This window comes from Papio anubis, chromosome 2, assembly GCF_008728515.1.
Source record: "Papio anubis isolate 15944 chromosome 2, Panubis1.0, whole genome shotgun sequence".
Classification (NCBI taxonomy): domain Eukaryota; kingdom Metazoa; phylum Chordata; class Mammalia; order Primates; family Cercopithecidae; genus Papio; species Papio anubis.
This window is the reverse complement of record NC_044977.1, coordinates 70,938,049-70,964,769: the sequence shown is the minus strand read 5'-3', so window position 1 is coordinate 70,964,769 and position 26,721 is coordinate 70,938,049. Positions and strand designations below refer to the sequence as shown.

General features: G+C 42.9%; 1 protein-coding gene across 4 annotated transcripts in view; it reads right to left on the bottom strand.

The window, feature by feature from the left end:
• The window catches only part of FRMD4B (FERM domain containing 4B), a 361,154-nt gene that overhangs the window by 144,863 nt on the left and 189,570 nt on the right, over positions 1-26,721 (bottom strand). The window contains exon 1 of one of the 4 annotated variants that reach the window (XM_009200360.4): positions 5,017-5,888. The exons of the other annotated variants lie outside the window; for them this stretch is intronic. The gene's annotated coding sequence lies outside the window, so the exon portion shown is untranslated. Of the gene's footprint in view, positions 1-5,016; positions 5,889-26,721 lie in introns of those variants that run through there. 4 annotated transcript variants of the gene reach the window in all.

Genomic DNA, 26,721 nt, shown 5'->3' with positions numbered 1-26,721 from the left:
ACCATGAACTTTGCACATCTAGCTTTGTCCATGGATGCGGAATTGCTAGGTCACTTTTGAAAAGCAGGGGCAGCATTTTGTCTCTAAGCTGCTGTACAAAATGATAAGATCTAGGAACTCAGATACATGTAAACCTAATTGAAAAAGAAAGTAGCCTCCATTACTGAGTACCAACAACCTATTCAGCATTGCATGAGTGTTTTATATACATTATTTCTGAGTGGCACAGTTACCTTCTGGGATTGGTATTATTATCCCCATTTAACAGATAAATTGAGGCTCAGACTGGGATAAGTAACCTGTTTTCAATGTGAAAAATACGAATTACTGAATTTATAGTTTTGATCGAACTCGGTCGGCTCTAAGGGTCTGAAAACTAGCTCAGCTGGTCAGATCATGGTATTATGAAGATGTGGCCCACAGGAACCACTGAGGTAGTGCTAAGAGGTAAGTGAGTAAGCTTTACTTTGTCTCATGGCCTCAGCCTATGTCCTTAATTCTGCAAAGCCAAGGTCAAATATACACCTAGGATGGCAAGGGGTAAGGGAGCAAGTCTTTATTAGTTCTAGGCACTGAGCTGGGCTCTTTACATGCATTATAAAGCTCTGCAAAAATTTATGACATGGCAACATCCCCATTTTACAGACAGGAAATTGAGGTACAGAGTTTACGGTAATTTACTCAAAGTTACCTAGGCAAGAAAACAGTTAAGTCAAGATTTGAATTAATGTCTAACTTAAAAAAAAAAAAAAAAGTCATCTTTTTTTTTTCTACTTTTCTATACCAGAGGAGGAAATAATTAAGAGAGAAATAAATAAATCTGTCAGTGTTTCTATACCAGAGGAGGATATAATTAAGAGAGAAATAAATAAATGTGTCAGTTTAAATCACTTTACTTCTTTTGTAAAACAACCTTCGAAAGCTAATCCTAGGTGTATGCCCTACAGAAAGATATAATAAAATAATGCTCAAAAGATCACACAGTATGAATCCATTAAGAAATATGTCATAATTGAGAAAATATTTAAAGCTACTCTGTTGTCCCATAATCCAAATAAGTTTATTTCCTGACTTTAAAAAATCAGGCTGGGCGTGTTGGCTCACACTTGTAATCTCAGCACTTTGGGGGGCTAAGGCAAGTGGATGATCTGAGGTCAGGAGTTTGAGACCAGTCTATCCAACATAGTGAAACCTTGTCTCTACTAAAAGTACAAAAAATTAGCTGGGCGTTGTGGCAGGTGCCTGTAATCCCAGCTACTTGGGAGGCTGAGCCGAGATCGCATAACTGCACTCCAGCCTGGGCAACAAGAGCAAAACTCCGTCTTAAAAAAAAAAATCATCTTTTTTGCCTTTCCATTTTGCTTTGGACCTCCCTCATATTAGTCAATATTCCTTTTAGCAACAGATAATTTTTATTCTAGACTATTCAATTGTAGATATCTTTTTGATGCACCTAACCATTTCATGACAAACTTGGGCATTGGTGGCTAGGTTTTACTTGGTCCTGCCCCTTTGGCCTCAGTTGATTGGGCAAGGGATAGATACCTGACTCAAGCTGGGCTAATCAGAACCTCAGTCCAGGGAATCTGGAATTGGGTCTGAGAGGATTAAAAACTTGGGTGTTTATGGGCAGCCATTGTTTGTGTGTGTATGGAGAAAAGGAAAGCCAACTGCAGAAACAATGAGGGAGACAAATAGCTAGAAGGAGGCAAGAGAGTTGGGCGCGGTGGCTAGCACCTGTAATCCCAGCACTTTGCGAGGCCAAGGCAGGAGGATCACTTGAGGTCAGAGGTTCGAAACCAGCCTGACCAACATGGCGAAAGCTTGTCTCTACTAAAAAATACAAAAATTAGCTGGGTGTAGTGGTGTGCGTCTATAATCCCAGATTCTGGGGAGGCTGAGGCAGGAGAATTGCTTGAACCCAGGAGGTGGAGATTGCAGTGAGCCAAGATTGTGCCCCCACTGCACTCCAGCCTGGGTGACAGAGCAAGACTCAATCTCAAAAAAAAAAAAAAAAAAAAAAAAAAAAAAAAAAAAAAAGAGGCGGCAAGAGAAATCATGTGACCTAAGAAGAAAAGCTTAAGAGACTTGTTGTCAGGGTTCCTAATGTTTTCCAGTCACTTATAGTCCTTTTCTTTCCCTCTCTTAAGCTAAGAGGGAAGATTCTACTTTATTTATTTATTTTTGAGACAGAGTCTCACTCTGTCACCCAGGCTGGAATGCAGTGGCACAAACATGGCTCACTTCAGCCTCGACCTCCTGGGCTCAAGTGATCCTCCTGCCTCCACCTCCCAAGTAGCTGGGACTATGGGTACAGGCCATCATGCCTGGCTAATTTTTATATTTTCTTTGCAGAGACGGGGTCTCCCTATCTTGCCTATACTGGTCAAGAACTCCTGGGCTCAAGCGACCTGCCCACCTTGGACTTCCGAAGTGTTGGGATTACATAGGTGAGCCATAGTGCCCAGCCGGATTCTGCTTCTTGCAACTAAGAGCATCTTCACAAGACTCCACAAGTTTCTGTTTCAAAACCAAAACAAAAGGGTTCCAAAGCATAGACTCTCCAAATGATGTCATCAATATGAGAAGGTCATCTACTCATAATCACTGAGGCTCCCATTGATGACAATACACCAACCAAGAGAGGCTGACATCTGGGGAGGGGCATGAACAAACACCTGAGGGTTTGGTGGAACACCACACAGGGCAGGCTGGAGAGGGGAGCACAGATGAACTAGAGAGAAAAACACCAGGGTTACATGTCCACACAGCACACATGGTGTTCAATATTCACTGAGCTCTTTCCTCTGTGGAAAGATGGCTCTGCTGATAGGTTCATCACAACAGTGCTTATGAATAAATATTAGTTGGTAATATTAGAAATCAGGTAATGCCACATAATTTAAAAATCCAGATTGACAACTTCTTTTGACAAATGGTAAGACCTGGAAATTCTGGGCTTGATTTCCTCCATGGCAACATTTGGCCAAAGCAGGGCAGAGTGGTTCCTTATTCCAATGAGGTTTGTGGTCTCTGGTTCACCCAAATGTATGTATGACCAGCCAGGCTCTGGGAGTGAGTCCTGTCATCTGAGTGAGCAAACCTTGATTTAAGTGGTGCCAGTGAAGAGACACAACCAACACAAACGGAAACCCTGCTGTGGGCCAGGCAAAGTGCTTGACATTTAACACTCATTAATGTATAGAATTTCAACCTCTACACAAACTTATCAAGGGGGCATCCTCATTTTAACCACCAGGAAATGGAGGCCTGAGAAGTGATGTAACTCGCACAGGAGTTCTAATGCAGTTACACTCTGGATCAAAATCGTAGTTTATCTCTTACTAGCTTTATTACCTTAGAGAAGTTACTTGACCTTTCTGAACCTCATAAGAAATGTCCTGACAGCATTTAATCTGAAACTCTGAGAATAAAATCAGCCACTTCTGAGGCCCACAATTACTGTAGTCCCCATTTGTTTGAAAACCAACAGCTACGCTTTTCTGTAATCTATATATTTTCCCATTTAAAAAAACACACATTTTTAACGGGAGGAATATTACTGACCCATTTTAAAGAAGATAAATAACAGGTAAAGTTAACATGTCACTTAACAAGCATACGGCAGAAAAATGCTCCACAGCTGCTATAGGGGAAATAAAGAAAGAGAAGGAACCACTGGTTTCTGAGTGTCTTCTGCGTGCCTGGCACCCAGCGAGGCGCTTTAATTACACCAGTAATACCACTCACAGGCACTTTCTATATTCCAGGTATTGCACTAAGCACTTTACATAATCAGTTCTCATGATGCTTACATGAGGTGGGTGCTCTTAGCACTCCAACGGATGTTAGAGAAATAATAAATAACAAGATTCATAAGTGGCAGAACCAGACCCAAATTCAAAGCCCAAAGCGCTCAACCACTTAGCAATACAGATGGTACTACATACACTGTAAAGTGACAAATGGTGAGAAAACTTCCCACGCAGCCCATTTTCAATGGATCAGATGAGTGGGTACAAAAACAAAGAATCATGAAGCAGGCATGAAAACTCACTTGACTTCCAGAAAAAAATAATTTGAATAGAAGTAGTTAGAACTGCGGAATTGATAAATAGAAAGCATCTCAGAAGGTATCTATGAACCACTGCTTATTTGAAACATGGGGAAACTAAGGAATGGATGTGCCCAAAGCCACACAGCTAGTTAATGCCAGACCTGGGCTTAAAACCCAGGACTCTGACTCCCAGGCCAGAGTGTAAGTGACCTGAACAAGGTTACTCACATAATAAATACCATATTATTCAAATGAACTTTTTCCCCAACGTGTCAATTAAAATTTCTTTTTAAATTATAACAACGAACAGAAAAAAATAAAATCCCAACTGGGAATTTTAAATTTATCTTAAAACCTGACCTGCGCCAGGTGTGTTGGCTCACGCTTGTAATCTCGGCAACTTGGGAGGCTGAGGCGGGAGCATTGTTGGAGCCCAGGAGTTTGAGACCTGCCTGGGCAACACAGTGAGAACGCATCTCTACAAAAAATTAACAAATTAACCGGGCATTGTGGTGTGTGCCTGTAGTCCCAGCTACTTGGGAAGCTGAGGCAGGAGGATCACTGGAGCCCAGCAGCAGTTCAAGACCAGCTTGGGAAATGCAGCAAGATCCTGTCTCTAAAGACAAAAACCACAAAAAACAAAAAACAAAAAACGAAAAAAGAAAACAGGAGTTATATTTGAAGAGAGCTGTACGTGGAGCACAATGATGATATTTACAAATACAGGATCATTTCTGAACCCCCAGAGACTATCAGAATAGTTTCAGAATTGACCCCTATCTAGTGGCAGCAAATAGTAGCAACGCTTCAGATGAAATAAAAAACATATTTAAAAAACGATCTCTTTGGAAAGCTTCTCTTCACATCCACTCTGACTGGATCCCCTTCCCACTACCTTCTCCCCTCATTGAACCCCAGGAATTCGAAGGCAATTACATGTGTTGGATAAAAACTCCCACCTCGGTCTCCAGCTGGCCTGTGTTTGCTCCCCAGCTGATAATAGTCAGTCCTCAGAGTGCAAGTGCTGATTACTGATGGAAAGACTTTGTCCATCTGGTCAGTGGTTAAATGAGGAAGATCAGAAGGGAAGTGAGAATTGGCTATAAGCCAGAACCCTGGTTTCAAGGAGGGACCTGATGTGGCAGCCCATGATGGGGTTCAAGTCTATATGAGAACACTCCCCCAACCTGGCCCCCAATCCCACTGCCTAGTATAGGAGATGAGAGAGGAGAGTGGGTTGGTAGGAAACCAAAAGGCAATTCAAGACAGGGCAGTATGGAACCATTCATAACAACTGGGGTCAGCTTAAAAGGCAACAGGAAATAGCTACACAAAAAGACCAAAATCCCAGCCTACTTTGGTTTTGCTTTAGTTGTTCTTTGGAGCAGAAACATATGAAATTGGTAAGGAAGCAGCAAGCTTTTTAAAAATTTTTTCTTCTTTCTCTCGTTCTTTTTGACCTTTTCGAACGCCTAGTGAGAAAGGGCCTGCTTCATAAAAATGCCTCCTCAGGATTTTCTGTGCGGTCAACTTCTAGAGTGAAATCTGCCATCTGGAAGGGTGAAAACCCAGCTATCTAAGTAGGTTTCGTACTTCCAATTGAGCCCTACAATGGTCCAAAACTAAGAGCTTGATTGCTTTGTTCCCCACTGTCTCTGCAGGGCCTAGAACAGTGCCTGGCACATGATGAGACTATGGTATATAAATATCTGCTGAGTTAAGAAACGTCTTAACTGTTCAGAACCCAGACACAGCTAACACTGAAATACATTCACAAATGATTTTTTTTTTTCCACACAGGGTCTCACTCTGTCACCCAGGCTGGAGTACAGTGGCAGGACCACGACTCACTGCAGTCTTGACTTCCCCAATTCGAGTGATCCTCCTACTTCAGCCTCCCGAATAGCTGGGACTATAGGCAAGTGCCACCACACCTAGCTAATTTTTTGTACAGATGGGGATCTCACTATGTTGCCCAGGCTTGTCTTCAACCCCTAGGCTCAAGTAGTCCTCCTGCCTTGGCTTCCCAGAGTGCTGGGGTTCCAGCTGTCAGCCACTGCATCTGGCTCACAAATGATTTAAACGGACAGAGCACAATCCAAAGTGAGGATGTTCCAGGCAACTCCCAAGCCCTGGCCCAGAAAAACTCACATAAAAAACACTCTTTCCACCCAGAGAACAAGGTGTGTTATTAAACTCCTCATCAGATGAGATATTCTGGAGGAACTGGAGAGCGGGAGAAGGATGTATCTAGGACGTTCTTACTTTGGGATCTATTGAGTGGATGGAGTTTTATATTTCATCCTAATGATGTCAACTCTAACTGAACAGGGCCCCTTTATATCATCTCTGGGTGTTGACTGAATATGAGCTATTGACACTCCCGTTCAGAGAATGGCCTAGACTGACACAGATGTCTCCAAATGGAGTCAGCTGTGATTTTCCCTCAAGTTCTTTCAAGACAGTGCCTACCCTCCCAATGTGCAATCACTGGAGACTTCTTTTTTAAGTGTCAATAAATGATTCTACTAGCTTCTAGCAAACACTTACTACATGTCACACGAGTATGGAGTGCTTCACATGTGCAGTGACTTCTTTCATGCTGCCAACAACCCTACCAGGGAGAGTCATTGTTTAGATTTCTCTCTTTTTTTTTTTTTTTTTTTTTGAGATGGGGTCTTGCTTTGTTGCCCAGGCTGGAGTACAGTGGCATGAACATGACTCACTGCGGCCTCGACCTCCTGGGCTCAAGCAGTCCTCCCACCTCAGCCTCCTGAGTAGCTCGGACCACAGGCATGTACCACCATGCCTGGCTAACTTTTTCTATTTTTTTTTTTTTTTTCGTAGAGATGGGGTCTTGCTTTATTGCCCAGGCTGGTCTTGAACCCCTGGACTCAAGCAATTTTCCCATGTAGGCCTCTCGTAGTGCTGGGGTTACGGGCATGAGATTTCTGTTTGGATTTCATAGATGACTGAACTGAAGTGCAGAGAGGTTAAGTGGTGCCTGCTCATACAGTGATAAAGTTGGGTAGAATCTCAGGTTCCATCAGTCATACCAAAGTAGGACTCCTGTGCATCTCTTGAAGGTTCACTGGAAGTGGAGAAGGAAAAAGACAATGAGGGAGGAAGAAAAGCAGACAGTGTAAAAGAAGCAAAGGAGAAAAGGAAACTGAACGAGGGAAGAGGGGAGGAATGACAAAGAAGAGGAGAATTCAGTTTGCCAAAGCTGAAATTGAATAGTTGAGTACTGTGCCTTAAGAGAAACGCAAACAAAAATAATAGCTGCTGACTGTGTGCCTGATAACTATCCCAAATCCTTTCATTCATACACAAGGGCCGTTATGGCCAGGCATGGTGGCTCACGCATGTAATCTCAGCACTTTGGGAGGCCGAGGTGGGCGGATCACCTGAGGTCAGGAATTTGAGACCAGCCTGGCCAACATGGTGAAACCCCATCTCTACTAAAAATACAAAAGAATTAGCCGGGTGCGGTAGCACATGCCTGTAATCCCAGCTACTTGGGAGGCTGAGGCAGGAGAATTGCTTGAACCAAGGGGGTGGAGGTTGCAGTGAGCCGAGGTCGTGCCACTGCACTCCAGCCTGGGTGACAGAGCAACACTCAGTCTCAAAAACAAAAACAAACAGGAAAAAAACCCAAAACCAACAACAAAAAAAACCAAACAACTCTCTCTCTCTCTCTCTATATATATATATATGCCTTTTAAATGAATTTTCATAACAACTCTGTAAGGTGGATTCCATTACTACCTTCATTTTATGGATGAGAACATTGAGGTTCAGAAAAGGTACATGGCTGGCCCATCCTACGAGGTAATAGGGCCAGGAAGAGGCAAAGTAGGATGTAAACCTAGGTGTTCTGACTCCAGAATCCATGCTCTTAAGGGCTATATTGCTTCTGTACAAAGTGTTTCCTATCTCATACATCCTACATATTAAATCACATGTAGCTTAGGCACTTAATATATCACCTTGATTGCAAAGCCTAACACTGCTCTGAAAAGCTTGATCTAGACTCACCAAACCAGAGTTGGCTGGTTCAGGCCACTGTCTCAAAGCAAGGCCAGAAGAGGAGCAAGGTTTTACAATCACCATCCCTTGGCTACACTTCCTGGCCCCACGCTGATGAAATATGGGCAGCTGCTAAAAATGGTGTCTATGTTTGCTATTGATCTTCCTTGGGCAGTCAGGATGGAATTAATCTTCACTTGCTGGGATGCTTCCATGGCTCTGTCATGCTTATGTGAACACTCAGGGTACAGGACGATATTTGTCAGTTGTGTGGCCTCCTGGACCTGACTCCATATCACTCTGGGCTTAAGATGTAGCCTAGCACACATGTAATTAATTCAGTGTGGAAAAGCTCTGGATTATGTGTTTATTCATTCACTTAACCAATATGTGCTGAGCACTCTCTAAGTGCAAGCCCTGTTCTTGGTACTAATATACACCAGCTGATAAGACTGAAAGGGCATTATCTCTGGAGCTTGTCCTACAGTTCTCAACTTCATTGGTATTTGCAGCCAGATAACTCATTATTGTGGAGCATAGTCCTGGGCACTATAGGGTGCTAAATAGCACCCCTGACCTCTACCCACTAAATGTCAGTAGATCCTCCCCCATATGTCTCCAGACCTTGCCAAATGTCCCTCCGGGTGCAAAATCATCTCTTTAAGAACAACTGCTTTAGAGGTGAGGCGAAGAAAAGAAACTATTAACAATTAAACAAATACAGCTGGGCGCGATGGCTCAAGCTTGTAATCCCAGCACTTTGGGAGGCCGAGACAGGTGGATCACAAGGTCAGGAGATCGAGACCATCCTGGCTAACACGGTGAAACCCCGTCTCTACTAAAAAAAAATACAAAAAACTAGCCGGGCGAGGTGGCGGGCGCCTGTAGTCCCAGCTACTCGGGAGGCTGAGGCAGGAGAATGGCGTGAACCCGGGAGGCGGAGCTTGCAGTGAGCTGAGATCTGGCCACTGCACTCCAGCCTGGGCGACAGAGCAAGACTCCGTCTCAAAAAAAAAAAAAAAAAAAAAATTAAACAAATACGATATTTTCAGGTAATAAGGGCTCTGAAGTAGATAAACTGGCAATAGAATTGAGTTCTAAGCATGTGCAAAACTCACTTCTCTTTACCCAGGAAGCACAAGAAATGAGGAAACTGATGGAGAAGGCCAGGTGCGGTGGTTCCCTCCTGTAATCCTAATGTTTTGGAAGGCTGAGTGTACTGCCCGGAGCCCAGGAGCTCTGAGATCAGCCTGGGCAAACAGAGTGAGACCTGTCTCTACAAAAAAATTAGTCTGGTGTGTGTACCTGTCATCCTATCTACTGAGAGGCTCAGAAAGACTACTTGAGCCCATGCTTTCAAAGGTTTTGTGGAGCTTTTAAAAAGCTAATTTAGTAATTTGAAGTCTGGGCAACAGTGGACACTGAAAAGGAAGGGGAAGGGGAGGGAAGGAGGGAGGGAGGGGAGGACGGGAAGGAAGGGTAAGGGGAAGGGGAAGGGGAGAAGGAAGGAAGGAAAGAAGGAAGGAAGGAAGAAAGAAAGAAAGAAAGAAAGAAAGAAAGAAAGAAAGAAAGAAAGAAAGAAAGAAAGAAAGAAAGAAAAGATGGAGTGAACTTATATTGGACCACTGCTCTTGATCAAGTGGCTCCCAGTAGAGACTGGAGGGCTGCTGGTGTTTTCTAAACATTTAACTGCATGCTCCTTTCTGCCTGACAGAGTTTGGGAGAAAGTAAACAAGAAAGGCTGGCCAGTCAATGGACAGCCATTGTTGCAGCTCTAATGCCAACCTGGCAAGCAATTCCAGCCAGCTTCGGGCAGACATTCCCTGGGGAGGGCATTCTCATAAATGACAATCCCTTATCAGATTCTAGCCTGATCTCATAAGTCTGGTGAAAAGAAAAGCCAGGTTTTAAAGGAAGAAAGAAAAATAAAGAAGCAAAGCAACTTATTAAGCCTGGAGCTGAAGGCCACCAGGAGACACCAGTCTGGTGTCAATGAGACATGCACAGGATTTAGAGTCGGGAGGTTTGGGTTTGTGTCCCAGCCCTGCTATTTATCTAAGAGAATATCATGGTCTCTCTAAATCTCAGTTTCTGTCCCTATGAAATGGAAAGGATACAAAATCAGTCTCATTTGGGTTTGCCTCTTGTATTAAGGTAGGTTGAACTTATAAACTCTACCTTAGAAGTACAGATGATAATTGTATCATCAGTAATACACCATTTATTGAGTATAGGTTAGGTGTTAGGGTCTGTGCTAAGTGCTTGACATGTATTACCAGTTTACCCTTACCCTCGTGCCGTGAGTACTATTATTAGAGGAAATAATGTCTAAGCTATTGAGTGCTATCCTGTTCTCCAGAAATGGTTATTTTAATTTGCTTAAGTGCTTATTTTTCCCAAGAAAAAAGTTTTCCTAGATTATTATTATTTAAGACAAGGTCTCTCTCTCTATCACCCAGGCTGGAGTACAGTGGTATGACCATAGCTCACTGTAGCTTCAGCCTCCTGGGCTCAAGCAATCCTCCCACCTCAGCCTCCCAAGTAAATGGAACTACAGGTGCACACCATCACACCTGGCTAATGAATTTTTTTTTTTTTGGTAGAGACAGGGTCTCACTACGTTGCCTAGGCTAGTCTTGAACTCCTGGGCTCAAGTGATCCTCCCGCCTCAGCCTCCCATAGTGCTGGGATTATAGGCATGAGCCACCATGGTCAGCCTCTTCTACATTATTAAGACATTAAGCTGTCATATTTAAGCTGACAATCAACCCAGCAGTTAAACCCTGGAGAGACCCAAAAACCTAATAGCTGGGGATTCATTTAATCTCATTTTTCTAGTGATAATCAACAGACTAAATTACAACCACCATTTTTAGCTGTCCATATGTCCAAAGCTGGGGAAGGAAGGTGGTAAACTCTAACACCTTATTTGATTGTGACCAGTCATGTCTTGGGCAAGGATACCTTTGTTCTTACCTACATAAAATGCAAGTTAATATGTGTTGATGGCTTTGTCTATGTCATCGGCTTTTACATACATTTTCTCCATTGAGCTCTCAAACCTACCCTGTGAAGCAGATAGTTTCCACAATCTCAGATTCCAGGAGGTTGAGAATAACTTGTCTGAGGTCCCACAGTTTATAAGGCGCTGGGCCAAGCTCAAAAAGGTGCTCAACAAACAACATGAGAGGGAAAAATCAGGGCATATACCTACATGGAAGAAACTGCAGTGAAAAGCAAGATTCTCTTTACATTCTGACTGTGCTTTTCCAATTAGAAACTCAGACTGTCAAATGTTTATTTTCAGAAAAACATGCAGGATATTTCTGCTGTTCCTCTCCCAAAAGAAACAGCCTCGTTGCTTAAAACCAGTTGTTAGGCTGTATTTTTAGACGTCATGGTACAGTATCAATGAGTCAAAAATAAAAAATAAAAAATAAAAAAAATGGGAGGGCACAGATACTGTAAACAGGAAAAGTCACAAAAATGGAACCAAGAAAAGCTGAGAGCACAGCCTGTGGGTTGGGGGGTGGGGGGATTTTCATTTTCATCTGCAGTTCAGGTTAACCAGAAATGAAAGTGCTCCAGTCGCCTTGTAGAAAATGGAAATTTTGGCTTCAGTGATTATGCAAGTAGCAGACACCCTGTGGTCTGGAAACTTTTTGCTTTGCCAACTGTCAGTTTTCTCTTTTCCCGTGAAAAACAACCTGTAGGAAGGTGCAGAAAAGTACTGTGTCTTTCAAAAACTTAAGAGTCTCAAGTGTAACTTGTGTGAAGAGATACTGAAAATTAACTGCAGTACTTGTAATTTAAAGATATTCTAGGTATTGTCTATTCATGGTATAATACATTTGGAAATCCTGGGCTCAATGGAAGCCACTCACAAAGCAAACAAATCACATACTCAGTCCTGAGAACCTAAGAATTGGCAAAAATTAATGAGAAAATCAGAATCGACTTTACATTAATTTTGGAGTACATGCTTACTGTCAGAGTTTTCATGTTTCAATTTTTCATCAACCCTGTTAGAATGTCTCTGATTTATGCTTTCCAAGTCTCTTTATTTTTTGTGACTCGTGTATAGGTAGAGGCTGATACAAGCCCTCCTTAGGGAGTTTATAATTAAGACAAACGGATTGTATGAGGTCCAGAGTCCTAGCCTATCTCTGATTTGTTGGTAGAAACATCGTATTTGGGTAAGGGTTTTAGAAAAGCATCACCAAATTGTAAAAACAGAAAAGTCAAACTCATTTGGGACATACAGAAAAATTCTTAATCTTAACATCCAGGATTTGTTTCACTATCACAGAAGAAATATTTCCTCTCAACTTACAGGATTCTATTATTTCGTTATGAAACTTCCTTGACGCCTAATGCAGGCTGTGTTTTCAAATGCGATGCAGACATTTTTTGAAGCTAATGTGGGATTCAAAGATTTAAAAAAAAACAAAACTGGAAGCCACAGGTCAGGAGAACACAGAAATATGAAAAAGGAGTCAAAAAAACCCACATTTCTTGGCAAGCACCAGGGAATACAACTGGGGGGAAAGATCTTTTGAGAGACAGAATGGTGGTGGAGAGTCGGCTCTTGGCCACTCACAAAAGTCCACTGTCCTATTTTCAAGCTGGTTGTTAGATACAACCAATATTAAAGTACATGAACTTACAATGAAATAAATTGCATTAAAAGCAAAGGCAAAAAAACTCTTCACTTTCCAATTGTTTTACTACATTTACTATGACCTTTGCTCTTGTGGTTATTGTATCTGCATGGCAGTAATACCATTTAATAATATGCTACTGCTCATCTCTTCCCAGATCAGTAAGTCAGTCAAGGTGAGAGTATTTATACCACAGAAAATGGCAAGTGCTGCAAATCAGTGTCCTTTTTTTCCCCAGAGCTGGTTGTGTCAGAGGTGTTTGCACTGGAGTGACTCCATCTTGAATAGGACCTGGGTAAAATAAGGCTGAGACCTACTGGGCTGCATTCGCAGGAGGTCAGGCATTCTTAGTCACAGGATGAGATAGGAGGTCAGCAGGGCTGGTATCACGAGATACAGGTCATAAAGACTCAGCTGATAAAACAGTACGCAGCAAAGAAGCCAGCCAAAACCCACCAAAACCAAGAAGGTGAGGAAAAAAGACCTCTGGTAGTCCTCACTGCTCATTATACGCTAATTATAATGCAATAGCATACTTTAAAACATTCTCACCAGCACCATGACAGTTTACAAATGCCATGGCAATGTCCAGAAGTTACACTATATCATCTAAAAAGGGAAAGAACCCTCATTTCTGGGAACCGCCTGCCCATTTCCTGGAAAATTCATGAATAATCCACCCTTGTTTAGCATATGATCAAGAAATAATCATAAAAATAACCATCTAGCAGCTCTCGGTGCTACTCTGCCTATGGAGTAGCCATTCTTTTGTTTCTTTACTTCTCTAATAAACTTGCTTTCACTTTACTCTATGGACTCATCATAAATTCTTTCCGGCTTCAGATCTAAGAACCCTCTCTTGGGCTCTGGATCAGGACCACTTTCCGGTAACAGCTGAGAAACATTTACCAGCATGCCAGTGGAGAAAGTGATAGTCAGAACACTCAGGATGTGGAGGCCGCTGAAAGACCACGTGATAAAGATGAACAGAGGCTTCAGGTTTAGAGAGAATTGTGTTCGAAGCCCAGCTTACTTAACTTTAGTAGGACTTACTATTTTGAATCTCTAAAATAGATTTACTAATACCTTCCAGGGTTGTTGTGCACAGAACTTGGCAAACAGAGACCAGCATAAAGGTGACTGTTACAATTTATTTTTTTATTTTTATTTTTATGTTTTGAGACAGAGTCTCACTCTGTCACCCAGGCTGGAGTGGAATAGCGCAGTCTCTGCTCACTGTAACTTCTGCCTCCCAGATTCAAGCAATTATTCTACCTCAGCCCTCAAGTTGACTGGGACTACAGGCATGCACCACTATGCCCAGCTTTTTTTTTTTTTTTTTTTTTTTTTAAGAAGGAGTCTCACACTTTTGCCTGGGCTGGAGTGCAATGGTATGATCTTGGCTTGCTGCAACCTCCACCTCCCAGGTTCAAGCGATTCTCCTGCCTCAGCCTCCCAAGGATTATAGGCGCCTGCCACCGCCCAGCTAATTTTTTTTTGTATTTTCAGTAGAGACGGGGTTTCACTATGTTGGCCAGGCTGGTCTCGAACTCCCGACCTCAGGTGATCTGCCTGCCTCAGCCTCCCAAAGTGCTGGAATTTGTTATAATTTATTATTGGGTACTGGGCTTAATACTTGGCTGATGAAATAATCTGTACAATAAACCCCCGTGACACGAGTTTACCTGTGTAACAAATCTTCACATGTACCCCCTGAACCTAAAAGTTAAAAATAAATTTATTATTATTATTATTATTATTTTTTTTTTTGAGATGGAGTCTCGCTCTGTCGCCCAGGCTGGAGTGCAGTGGCCAGATCTCGGCTCACTGCAAGCTCCACCTCCCGGGTTCACACCATTCTCCTGCCTCAGCCTCCCGAGTAGCTGGGACTACAGGCGCCCGCCACCACGCCCAGGTAGTTTTTTTTTTGTAATTTTTAGTAGAGACGGGGTTTCGCTGTGTTAGCCAGGATGGTCTCGATCTCCTGACCTCGTGATCCGCCCGTCTCGGTCTCCCAAAGTGCTGGGATTAGTTAAAAATAAATTTATTATTATACTTCAAGAAATCCGCAGTGCATAGCTCATTGATGAAGGTCTCCTGACCTTGGATGGCAACTCTAATATCAGATCCTCCATGTCATTTGCCTTTCCAGCTCTTTTGCCACTGGAATGTAAGTTCCAAAAACGCGGAGATTTGTTTCATTTCCTGGTGTTTTCCTAGCCCCTAAGATAGTGCCTAGCTCCTCCTGGGGCTCAATAAATATTTGTGGAATGAACGAATGAGTCAATCTTCCTTCATTTCCATCTCCTGCTCCATTTCTGAGTTTTCTACCAATTTCTTCTTTGAAGCTGAGTGACTCCTTTGTCTTTTTTTTTTTTTTTAATATTGTATATATTCAAGGTATATAACATTATGTTTTGATTCTTTTGCCTTTTTTTTTTTTTTGAGATGGAGTCTCACTCTGTCACCCAGGCTGGAGTGCAATGGGGCAATCTCAGCTCACTGCAACCTCTGCCTCCTGGTTTCAAGCGATTCTCCTGTCTTAGCCTCCTGAGTAGCTGGGATTACAGGCGCACGGAAATATACCTGGCTAATTTTTGTATTTTCAGTAGAGACAACGTTTCACCATGTTGGTCAGGCTGGTCTTGAACTTCTGACCTCGTGATCCACCCGCCTCAGCCTCCCACAGTTCTGGGATTACAGGCGTGAGCCACCCTGCCCGGCTGCCTTGTTTTTTTTTTTTGTTTTTGTTTTTGTTTTAAATTATCTATGTATTTTACAATAGAGACAGGGTCTCACTATGTTGCCCAGTCTGGTTTTGAACTCCTGGGCTTAAGTGATCCTCCTGCCTCAGCCTCCCAAAGTGCTGGGATTACAGGTGTGAGCCACCATGCCCGGCCTCTTTTGCCACTTAATTGCTAGATGCCTCCCAGTTGTGTTGCTGCTATCTTTCTGGAATCTTTTCCCTGCTGAAGGAGGCTGCCATGACCTTAAAGCACCGGTGGAAGACGTTTCCAGCTTTTTCATTCACAAGCAGATTTGAGCACATGTCATTATGCTCTGTCGGCAAGTTTCTCCCACTTCTGTTCTGCTCTGTTCTAATCTCAGTTCCGTTCTGCCTCCATCAGAAGGGACGTGTCTTGTGAGAGGAAATCTCACCCAACACTCAAGGCTGTATCCAGGGAACCAAATATTTTCCCCTGTGTCCCTATCTCAAAGCTGTTTCTTAGACTTGCTCTTGAATAGTATTTCTGAAGGGTGGGGAGGGTGGAGTGGGGTCACTTAAAAAAGCGTTGGTGCTTCTGGTAAGAGTGGCCTGGACAGGGGATTATGCAAACTCATTGAGGAGTCATTAAATTCCAGAATTTGAAATTTCGATCACTCTTGCTTTAGGCAGGGGGATAACACTGGATGCAGCTGGCCACTCAGCCCCTCGGCACAGGGCCGTGCTTGGGAGCAGTCCCCGGGGAGTCAGACAGGTATGATATCTGATCCTGGCCCGCCCTCTAACTAAAGCTGGTGACTTTAGGCAAGCCATGTATCCTGTCTGAGTAGCAGCTGTGAAATGGAGATAATTTTGCCTAGTGCACTGTTAGCATTCCATATTATTACTTTTTAAAGTACGGTGTAATTATTTAAGAAGTGTGAGGGTCAAGAGCACAGACTTGGACTGAAATTCCAGCTCTGCTCTATACCACCTGTATGACCTTGTATCGCTTACCTCACTTCTCTTGACCCTTGGTTTTCTTGTCTGAAAATGGAGAAACTCAGAGCACACTCACTTCCCAGGGCTGGGTGGCTCACATGAGATAAGATATATAAAATATTTGGCAGAGTACACACTCTATAAATGGTAATATTAATAATTGTTAATAATATTATACTTTTCACTAATAAAAATCAAGCAATTGGCTGGGCGTGGTGGCTCATGCCTGTAATCCCAGCACTTTGGGAGGCCAACGTGGGTGGATCAAGAGGTCAGGGGTTCAAGACTAGCCCGGTCAAGATGATGAAACCCTGGTTCTACTAAAAATACAAAACTTAGCCAGGTGCGGTGGCTGGCGCCTGTAATCCCAGCTACTTGGGAGGCTGAGGCACAGAATTGCTTGGACCCAGGAGGCCGGAGGTTGTAGTGAGCCGAGATCACGCCATTGCACTCCAGTCTGGGTGACAGTGAGACTCCATCTCAGAAAAAACAAACAAACACACACCAAGCAATTGATACAGACTCCTTCAGGATGAATGCTCCCAAAGGCCATGTTCAGGTGCCGGGCAGGTGGTGAGCAGGTTCCACTCTGTCCCTGGACCTTGCAGAAGAGAAGGGAGCAGGCAGGTCTGGCCACATACAAACCTAGTCTGAAAACAACAACAACAACAACAAAAACAAACCTAGTCTGAATGTTCCATCATCACCTCGCCTGTCTGGAGTGCCTTAAATTTCTAGTGCTTTCACCTCTATTTCCTCTTTTGAACTTTACAAGGAGTCTCAATGTGCCAGAAATGTCATACCCCCATTTTACAGATGAGGTCACTGAGGCGCAAAGAAGCAGCTACTCAGAGAGGGCACATGGCTTGCCTGAAGTCACCGGCTACTTAGAGGGAGGTCAAGATCAGGTATCATACCTGTCTGACTCCCCAGGGACTTCTTCCTCCCTTGTGGTCACAAAGGTAAATGAGACAAGACTCCTGATAGCTGTTCCTTTCTTTCTTTTCTTTTTCTTTATTTATTTTGAGACAGGGTCTCACTCCATTGCCCAGGCTGGAGTGCAGTGGTGCGATCATGACTCACTGCAGCCTTGAACTCCTGAGCTCAAATGATCTTCCTACTTCAGCTTCCCCAGTAGCTAGGACTACAGGTGTGCACCACCACACTTTGCTACTTTTTTTTTTTTGTAGAGATGGGGTCTTGCAATTTTGCCCAGGCTATTCTCAAACTCCTGGGCTCCAACAATCCTCCCGCCTTGGCCTCCCAAAGTGCTGGGATTACAGGCATTATCCACGGTGCCCAGCCAGGAACTCCTTTTTTCTATCGCCTCAAACCATCTCCTGGTCCTTAACAAGAGCATTCACCAAAAAGCAGAGTTTAAAAATATCAAACTAAGATATAAGCCAGTTCCTGTATGCAATGCTTCATCTTGTGCCTTTTACAGTGGGAAGCCTTTCCATCACATTAAACCAGAATTGTAAGCTGAATGCAGCTCTCCCAAACCAGGGATGCTTTTGGGAACCTGCAGTGCTCGGTCTTGGCTGCCTCGGTGGCTCAGCCTGCCAGTCCCTGAAGCCTTTTATTAGACTGCTGTAGTCAATGAAAAAAATACACACTTTTAAAAAAATTGGAGAATTCGGCAACAGTCCTGGAGATAAAAGCTCTGGTTTTTCTGGCTTGTGAACTATTCCAACTACTGTCAGAGTCCTGAAGGCTTTAGTGCACTGGCGCAAGGAAGAGTTTCATCAAAGAGAAATGATTTGCTTAAACAAGAAAAGGGAATCCCGTGGTGCAGACAGGGATGGAACGTGGAGAAAAAAGATATGAACCTGAAAAAGTCAAATGAGCCAGATCACCCCCAGATTTCCATGAATATTTTGGTTGAGAATTAGAAATCCTTGTAGAACTTTCAGTTTTTTTCCATTACAATGGTCTCTGTGTTACAGCCAATTTGAGTTCTGGTTAGTTGCTACAGAAATTCATAGGTACCTCTTCTGCAGCACAGGAGTAAGGTATTAATTAAGCTTTAATAACATAGGGGACAGTCTGGACTGTTTTTTCCCTGTAATTGGCAATTACTCTATTTTATCATTCTTTCTTCTGATTACATAATAAAATATCCAATTTCCATCAAATCGTGAACATGGTCCATTTTGCTGGCTTCATTCATTGTTTTGTTGGCTTTCCAGCGAATGACTATTTTTTGAGCACCTATTCTGTGCCAGGTTTTTGAGGATAAAGTAGTGACTACACAGTTTTGTTGGGGAGACGGTGAGGGTGGGTGTCAGATAATTGAATCTTATGCCATAATTGAAGTGACCAGAAATTATTTTTCTTTTATTTACAGATCATGAGATATGTCATTTAAAGCAAACTTCCCACTTTCCCAAGACAGCAGAGGCAAGGCTAAAAAAGGGAAAATCTCTTGCATCCATCTCTAACAGGTCTCTCTACAATAACAGAAGTGTCTAGAGTGTGCTGGCCACTGGATATGGCTAACACTCTTAAGATAATGAGTCTATGATCAGGTGTGTCAGCCTCAAGGAGAGGCTCCAGAAGAAGACAAAGCAGGCTGGCTTCACATCCTCTTTAATCACTGACTCTGTGGCCTTAGACACTTAACTAAGCTTTTTGAACCCCAGTCTCATTTGTAAAATGGGGGGATGATGTTACCCATAATCCTTAGCATAAAATCACCACTGAGGTCCCCCTCCCTCTCTTCCTCCTGGTGGTGATAGCCATGGGAGAAAATAAAATGATGGGGAGGCCAGGTGCGGTGGTTCACGCCTATAAATCCCAGCACTTTGGGAGGCGGAGGTGGGCGGATTGCTTGAGGCCAGGAGTTCAAGTCCAGCCTGGACAACATGGTGAAACCCTATCTCTACAAAAAAAAAAAAATTAAAAAAAATACAATGTGGGACTGAAATTAAATGATCTGGGGAATTTAGGGGGAAAATTTTGCTTCTTCACTGTGTCTTTTGTATAACTCAGAGGTTAAGCACTGTCATCTGTAGGCCCAGTTAACTGTGACAGCATTCTTCCTGCTGGGTACCTTCCATTCAATGACCCCTGGGTTTCAGTAGTTGCTAAATAGGGGATTTGAAATCTGAGCACCTGAGTCCAAATCTTAGCTCCACTGCTTTATCCACTGTGTAATTAGCATCCATTCACATATTCACAAATATTCATCAAGCTCTTATTGTGTTCCAGAGTTTATAATAGGCTCTGGGGACTCAACAGTGACACAAGCCAGAGAGTCAAGTGCTCCTCTCTCAAAGACTTGCCAGCGAAGGAGAAAGCCAGGAAACAAGCAAATCAAGCAACATACAGGGTGATTTCAGATCGTGTTAAGTACCATGAAAATGAGAATACAGACTAATGTGATGGGGAGAGTTGTTATTTTAGACACAGCAGGCTGGGTCAGTGGTTCACACCTGTAATCCCAGCACTTTTGGAGGCCGAGGAAGAAGGATCGCTTGAGCCCGGGAGTTTGAGGCTGCAGTGAGCTATGAGTTATGCCCTGAGCTATGAGCTATGGTCACACCACTGCACTCCAGCTTGGGTGACAGAGTGAGACACTCTCTAAAATGCTATAAATAAAGCAGTTAGGAAAGGGCTATTTGAGGAGGCAACATTTAGTCAGAAATAGCAATGATGAGGATTCAGCCTTGGCAGATCTGATAAAAGCATGTTACAGACAGAGGTCAACAAGTGCAAAGGCCCTGAGGCAGAACATACTTGGGTTAAGACATTGTTGCATAACTTATTTTTTTTTTTTTCATTATTGCACTTTTTTTTTTCCCCCGAGATGGAGTCTTGCTCTGTTGCCCAGGCTGGAGTGCAGTGGCGTGATCTCGGCTCACTGCAACCTCTGCCTCCCAGGTTCAAGCAATTCTCCTGCCTCAGCCTCCTGAGTAGCTGGGATTACAGGCACGCAACACCATGCCCGGCTAATTTTTGCATCCTTGTGATCTGCCCACTTCGGCTTCCCAAAGTGTTGGGATTACAGGCATGAGCCACTGCACCTGGCCCCATAACTGCACTCTTAAGGAGCCTTTCTAGGCACCTTTTCCCCCCAATACCTTCCTCCCCCATGAAATGTTAATACCACAGATATACTTTATATCTTGTCTGCTGGGCAGGACAGACTTGTGGTTTTTTTGTTTTTTGTTTTTTGAGACAGTCTCACTCTGTCACCCAGGCTGCGATCTCAGCTCACTGCAACCTCCACCTCCTAGGTTCAGGTGATTCTCCTGCCTCAGTCTCCTGAGTAGCTGGGATTACAGGTGCATGCCACCATGCCCAGATAATTTTTATATTTTTAGTAGAGACAGGGTTTCACCATATTGGCCAGGCTGGTTTTGAACTCCTGACCTCAAGTGATCTGCCCACCTCAGCATCCCAAAGTGCTGGGATTATAGGTGTGAGCCACCACACCCCGCTGAGAACTGAGTTTTGAAGGGCTGAAATTTTAATACCGAAGATTTTCTTTACCCCTCAAGAACCAACTACAACTTCCCTTGGGGGTGAAGTCACCCTATGGAGAATGCACAATATAAGAAGAAAAAGAAAAGGCAACAAATGTGGCTGGAGCTTGGTCACCAAGAGGGAGAGAACAAGAGACAAGCTTAGAGTTAATGAGGGGCTCATCAGTGGTTCTTGAAGTGTGGTCTTAGGACTGACAGCAGCATCAACTGGAGCCTGTTAGGAATACAGAGTGGCACCCGGCAATCTGTGTGTTCACAGCCTTCCAGGTCACTCTCATGCCTGCTGAAGTCTGAAACCACTGGGCTAGATTCATGCACTGCATTGTAGGCCATAGTAAGAAGTATACAGTTTGTTTCAAATGCAGCAAAAAGCCAATGGAGGCTTTTAGGCATGGAGAAGATAATCTGGGGCTATTTATAAAGGATAAGTCTGCTTACTGTGAGGAGACCAGACTGGAGTGAGTGAGGCAAAAATGGAAGAATGAGAAATAATCCAAAAGGCTTTTTGCACTGGTACTCATCTGTAAAATGGGCATGCAAACACGACCAACTTCATAAGGTTGTTGTGAGGATCAAATGAGTGAATACCCACAATGGCTTGGCCGGGTGTGGTGGCTCACTTCTGTAATCCCAGCACTTTGGGAGGCCGAAGTGGGTGGATCACATGAGGTCAGGAGTTCGAGACCAGCCTGGTCAACATGGAGAAACCCAGTCTCTACTAAAAGTACAAAAAAATTAGCCAGGCATGGTGGCGCATGCCTGTAATCCCAGCTACCTTTGGAGGCTGAGGCAGAATTGCCTGAACCCAGGAGGCAGAGGTTGCAGTGAGCCAAGATCATGCCACTGCACTCTAGCCTGGGCAACAGAGTGAGACTGTCTCAAAAAACAAAAACAAACAAACACAATGGCAAAGACATGAAATCAACCTAAATGTCCATTAATGGTAGAACAGATAAAGAAAGTGTGTCACATATATACCATGGAATACTACACAGCCATAAAAAAGTGAGATAATGTCCTTTGCAATAACATGAGTGGAGCTGGAGGTCATTATCATAAGCAAATTAATAAAGGCACAGAAACCCAAACACTGCATGTTCTCACCTGTAAGTGGGAGCTAAACATTGAGTACACATGGACACAAAGAAGGGAACAACAGACACCAAGGCCTACTTGAGGGTGGAGGGTAGGAGGAGGGTGAGGATCAAAAATCTACCTATTGAGTACTATGCTTATTACCTGAGTAACAAAATAATATGTACACCAAACCCCCATGATACTCAATTTATCTACAGAACCAACCTGTACATGTACTCCTGAAACTAAAATAAAAGTTAAAAAACAAAAAACACCAATAAAACCAAATTAGTGAATAGCTATAAATAACTTAGCACAGTGCCTGGCACATAGTAAGCACCCAATACCTATTAAAACTATTCTTCTCTGCCCCTTTGTTCTCTCTCCCAGACTCCTCATGGGTTAATATCCAAGCACAGATCCCTACACACCCGCTGCCATTTGCTTTAGATTCCTCTATTTATGCCAGTGTGACTGACTCAGCTGGTCTGTGGGCTGGTAAAAGTGTAACATGTTTGCAAGCCTGCTTCAGGTCATGGTGAAGGTCCTGGTGTTCTGTTCAGTCTCCTTTCATTTTCTTTATTTTTTTTTCTTATGAGATTTAACTATTGGCCTAGAAAGTGAAACTTAATGTCAAACCTGAGTTTTATAATCAGTTCTATCATTAACTTTGGACAGTTTTTGCATCCATAAAATAAGAAGTTCCACATGTGGGGAGGCGACAGTGGAGAGTCAAGCATGGACTTTGGAATCAGGAAAGCCTGTGTGCGAGACCTAACTCTGACACTAGCCCGTGGGACTCTGGGCAACTCGTTTAATCCCTTTTAGTCTGTTTCTTTATCTGAAAAATATGGATAATGACAGTATCTGCCCCACAGAATTGAGAAGGCAACAGGAGAATTTGTGGAAAGCACCCAGCACAGTGCCGGGCACTCAGCGTTAGCCATGATGACTATTAATTACTGAACCTGTCACAGGAACGATGTAGCTACATGAACCATTAAGAAAAATAAATGTATCCCAGAACTTAAAGTATAATAAAAAAAATGAAAACAAAAAAGGCAAATATAGTCCCGCAGGCCCTCTAAAAAGGCGGAAAACATTTTGACTTGGGAGAGACGTCCGTGGGACAAGTCAGCAAAACAGATGAAATATCCCCAGGCAGCCCGCCCTCCACATCCACGATATTAAATTGATGTGAAATCAGCCAGCCAGCTCAGGAGAACACCCTTCAGTGGCTTCATATCACAGGCACGCAGGTCCCCTGAGAGAGGATTCTTGACGGGGCAGTTTAACTTCAGAGCCAACCAATTAGGTTCTGATTGAACCTAATTCAATCAGAAAAAAGCTCCCATCCCCGAGGCGGCCTACCAAGCCCTGCACTGCGTGGTTCCTGCCCACTCTTCCCCTGGTCTTGTGTTAATTTCCTCTTACTCCCTGGGCCCCAGCCACATTGCCTTCCTCTGTAAGATCTCCTTTCTAGCTCAAGGCATGAGGGGGTGGGGAAAGTGCCTGACTAACCCAACTCATCTCTAAAAACATAGATTAAAAGTCATTATTTCTGTTTTTTATTTTTGTTAAACTTTTAGGCTCAGGGGTACATGTACAGGTTTGTTATAAAGGTAAACTCACATCCTGGGGGTTTAGTGTACAGATGATTTCATCACACAGGTACTAAGCATATAGTACAGTACCTGATGGTTATTTTTTCTGATACTCTCCCTCCTCCCACCCTTTACCCTTGCCTTGGTGTCTGTTGTTCCCCTCTTTGTGTCCTGTGTTCTCATTATTTAGCTCCCACTTATAAGTGAGAACATATGATATTTGGTTTTCTGCATTAATTGGCTAAGGATAATGGCCTCCAGCTCCATCGATGTTTTTGCAAAGGATGTGATCTTGTTCTAAAAGTCATGTTTTCATAGGAGCCGTCATGCAGTGGTTATGGGTGAAGATCCTGCAGTCAGACCACCCAGGGTTCAAATTATGGCTTAGATGCTTTGCCAGTGTCACCACCATGGGCAGACGACTTCATCTCTTTGTTACCTGGTTTCCTGATCTGCATCATGGAGGTAACACAGTATGAGGTTTAAGTGAGCTGATGCACACAGAGTGTTTCGAATAGTTTTGGGTTCCATAGCTCTTACTATGAGCTTAATTGTCTTTTAGTTCTCTATACTTCTTTGTTGCACCAGTTTTCACAATTGTGTTTAAATAATGATGTATTTTGTTATTTAATGTCTGCCTCTAGGTACTTTGTCTTGCTAACCACTGTACTCTCAGCTTATAGCATGCACTTTGCAAAAGAGGCTACTCAATAAAAAATAAAAAATGGAGTCGCAAAATAAAAAAAATGGAGTTGCAAAAAATAATTTAAAAATGGAGTTGCATATAAAATAAAAAAATAAAAAATGGAGTTGCATATTCATTTTACAAAAATTGGGAAGACACCATGGCACTCTTTTTCATACATAGTAGTTAAAAGATCACTGACTGATCAATGGTTTCTTTCAAAAAGAAGGAAAAAAGAATACTGTAAAGCAAGACGAGTGAGGCTCCTTGGACCTCAGTCCTTGTTCTAATGAAGAGGGCTGTTTGCATCTCAAGGTGGGCACTAGGAGATGTGCAGTTACCACGAACAACCTCCTATTCTTCCAACTCAAATGCAGTGGTTACTGAAAAAAAAAATCTCTGCAGATTTACAGATGAATCCCCTAAAGCCAGATGACTGTTCTAATGGTGAATACAGCAATTACTTTCAGGTCCCACTAGAATGACCTCACTCTCAACTCAACACAAGGCCAAATACCAAGAGGGAATCTGCCTTCTCTGCACCTGGTGTTGCTAAAGGTATGATTCCTGCTCCCAGAGGAACAGTATAAATAGCTGCAGGAGTGGAGGTGGCAAAGCTTGCTCTTACATTCTAAATACCTTCCATAGAGCCCATGTCAATTACAGGACACCACACTTCTGGCAGGCTCAAATACAGTTAGATGCTAAAGAGTTCCAGAAAACCTTGTTTCTTGGGCATTGCTATGATTCGTAGTCCCTCCAAAATTCAGGTGTTGCCAATGTCTGTAGTATTAAGAGGCAGGGCCTTTAGGAGGTGATTAAGCCTTGAAGGTTGCTCTCTCTACTTAATGGGATTAAAGCCCTTATAAAATAGACTTCATGCAGCATTTGGCAAGCTTGCCTTTTCGCCTTTTGCCATGTGAGAATATAGCAAGATGGCCCTTAACAAATTGAGTGCCAGCCCCTTGATCTTAGATGTCCCAGCCTCACACTGTGAAAAATAAATTTCTGCTCTTTATAAATTACTGAGTTGCAGTTACTCTGTTGTAGCAGCACAATAATGGACTAAGACAGGCATCACACACAAAGGCCAAATGGTTTCTCACCATTTCTCTGAAAGATACACACAGCTCACTTAGGGCTGTAGTTCTTAAGCTGTGACCTCTCTCAGGTCTACTAATGACATTAGAGAAGCTTGCAAATACTTCCCCCCATAAACATAGGCAAAATATGTTAATGAGAATCTTTCCAGGAAGACTTTTTATAACTTCCTGGACCCAGATTTGTATTCGGTCCATGTCCTTAAAGTGATTGAGAAACAGGTCCTTAAAAAGATGAACACTTGACCTGAAGGCAAGACCAAAGTCTGCAATGGACATACTGTGATTACTTATTTGTGAACTTTTGCCCAGTGAAATCCAGACAAAGTGCAGAGTCAAGTGATCTCATGTGTCCAAATGACAGAACGCCGATGGGATATCCAGACACTGTCAAGATGCAGAGAGATTCGGATGTGGGCTAATGAATAACTGGTTTCTATTTATATTATTATGAACATTACAGGCCCTGAAAAAAGATTACCCATTCATTACTTTGTACACTCAATCTTCTGATCGTGTCTAAATATTTTTATGACACCACTGTCATCATTTGCCATATTTGGGATAGTTGTATGATAATATTATTAAACAAAAGTAACTGCCACTTATTAGGTACTTCAGTGCCAGATGCTAGCTCTAACCCCCTCAATAACATTAAAATGTAGTTTTAATTCTAAATTGATAATAGTCTATATCATCTATAGTGATTAGATCAGGGTAATTAGTATACCCATCATTTCAAACATTTATCATTTCTTTATGTTGGGAACATTCAATATCCTCCTATTTGAAACTATATATTAGTGCTAACTACAGTCACCCTATAGTGCTATAGAACACTAGAACTTATTCCTCCTGTCTAGCTGTAATTTTGCATCCTTTAACAAATACTAGAGGCTAGGAAGGGTAGGGGAAGAAGGGATAGGGAGAGATTTGTTAAAAGGTAGTTTTAAAATATTTTATTTTATTTTTAGAGACAGGGTCTTGCTCTGTCACCCAGGCTGGAGTGCAGTGGCACAATCCACAGCTCACTTCAGCCTCGAACTCCTGGGATCAAGCGATCCTCCTGCTTCAACTTCCTGAGTTGCTGGGACTACAGAGGCACACCACCACACCTGCCTAATTTTTAAAAATTTTGTAGAGATAGGGTCTTGCTATGTTGCCCAGGCTGGTTTTGACCTCCTGGCCTCAAGTGATCTTCCTGTCTCAATCTCCAAAGTGCTGGAATTGAAGGCATGAGCCACTGCATTAGGCTGAAAAGGTAGTTTTAATTACCCCCATCAGAAGCCCAGAGGGGAGGTCACTCAGTTTGTAA